Below are 2,358 nucleotides of genomic sequence, written 5' to 3' on the forward strand. Positions count from 1 at the left end.
ATATCATATGTTGAACAAGGGCATGGTTTGAGCCACCCTTCAAGTTCAACTGCTTTCTCGTCTAGGCAAATCGACTAGTAAAATAGATGCAACTTCATCTATAGCGTGGCCACGCGTTTTCATAGTCCGACTTCCAGGAGGGGGCCCAGCGATATCTCTCCTGTTAAGGAGGTGAAAAGTCCCATATTGCATGTCTACTATCTCCATATGACTCGTGAACATATCTGATCAACGTCGTTATAATCATCCGGTTAAAGACGACGTTTGACGCAGTCAAGACACGCCACTCCTCATATCAGATACTCTAGACATCTCAGGTATGAGGATCCATAAACGAACCGCTGTATGAGATTCAAGTCATGACTCTGTCCATGTGACAATCTCATGCGGGTCATCCAGTCACTCGTTCACAACGAGTACCCATGATTGTGATCTACATCCAATGCGTTGATCACAACTCATGCTAGTCTTGATTCAACATTGTTCTCACAATGATGACTGACTAGGGAGTTTATAATCATTCTCTAATGATTCAAGGATGCCGAAATACAACAAACATGCTAATCGTATAACGGATAAATAATGCATTCATAAATCAATGAATCAATATAAAGTAAAATGTCATATCATGGATCATCCAAGAGCATTACAACCAACAATATGTGACTTGAACAAATGAAATCTTGACTTAATTCAAGTCAGTTCAATCAAGTTGTTCCGATCAGATCGGTAGAATCAGAATCTCGGTTTAGACACTTGAAACGATGCAACAATTGCATCTAACAAAGTCTGACGAACTGACTCGGTCCGAGTCAAACCTTGACTCGGTCCGAGTCAGAAGCCGAAATCTCCCCAAATCAGTCCGAACCAAAACGTGACGAACTAGACAACCTTCTGTACAGACTCGGTCCGAGTCAACACTTGACTCGGTCCGAGTCAGAAGCCTCTGAGGTCAGGTCTGTTCGATTTTTATTCGTTCTGACTCTGTCGAGTCAACACTTGACACTGTCCGACTCAAAACTCTGATTTGTCGTTCTGATTCTGTCGTTTTGACTCGGTCGAGTCAAAACTCTGTCTGCCCGAGTCAAAACTCTGAGAGACTGATGCGTGCTAAGTAGTGTGCGTAGTTTGATCAAGCTTTAATATTTATAAGTCACTTAAGCACACACAACCGCAAGTGCACGGTGTTGATAGCACGACAATCAGCACACATTCTCCATGTCCCGTCCTTCTTGGGCACAAGTAGGACCGGAACAACACAGGGGCTCATGCTTTCTCTGACGTACCCCTTTTCCATCAGCTCGCCAACTTGCCGTTGAAGTTCTTTTGTGTCATCTGGGTTACTTCTATAGGCAGGCCGGTTCGGAATGGTTGCTCCTGGCACAAAATCAATCTGATGTTCAATCCCTCGAATAGGTGGTAAACCAGGTGGTATGTTGCAAATCAATAGAACCGAAACAAATCAAAACCGAAATCCAAGTTAGGGTTCAAACATACCCAAAACACATACGAATCCCTAACCCATAGTCATGGATCTACTCATGGTTCATGGAAAACAATAAAAAGAACAGAGAAAAAGAGATAAAAGAGAGGAGAGAAAAGCTCATGTAGATGTGTAGTCTTCACGATCAAATCTTCCTTCTTCTTCCCGAAATCCCGTGAACTTCTATTCTTCTCTTCACCAAAAGCTCTCCAAAAGTCTGTATCTAAGTGTTCTCTAAGGCTCTCCGATGTTCTAGGATGTGACTAGGGCTTTTTTATAATCCTAGGGCGGCTCCCATGAGTCCTATTCCCATTCGGATGCTGAAAATCGGAAAACAGGGTTTTTAACTGGATCCGGGCCGTTTCCAGGTGGATCCGGACTGGATCTAGATTCCTGGGGTCGAATTCTGCAATGCTAGGAATAACGCCCAGGTCTCCCACGAATTTCCTGATCCAAACAGCTTCCTTAGCTGCATCCGATGCAGCTATGTACTCGGCTTCTGTAGTCGAATCTGCAACGGTTGGCTGTTTGGAACTCTTCCAACTGATAGCCTCACCGTTCAGGCAGAAAACATAACCTGACTGCGATCTGAAGTCATCTCTATCGGTTTGGAAACTAGCATCGGTATAACCACTTATAGCGAGCTCGTCTTCCAATCCGCCATACACCAAGAACAAATCCTTAGTCCTTCTCAAGTACTTATGGATGTTCTTGACCGCAATCCAGTGAGTCTCACCTGGTGTAGATTGATATCTACTAGTCATGCTCAATGCATATGATACATCTGGACGAGTACACAACATGACATACATGATGGATCCAATTGCCGAGGCATATGGAATCCTACTCATGCGCTCTTGCTCATCCTGTGTCTT

Source organism: Tarenaya hassleriana, unplaced genomic scaffold, assembly GCF_000463585.1.
Source record: "Tarenaya hassleriana unplaced genomic scaffold, ASM46358v1 Cleome124, whole genome shotgun sequence".
Taxonomy (NCBI): Eukaryota; Viridiplantae; Streptophyta; class Magnoliopsida; order Brassicales; family Cleomaceae; genus Tarenaya; species Tarenaya hassleriana.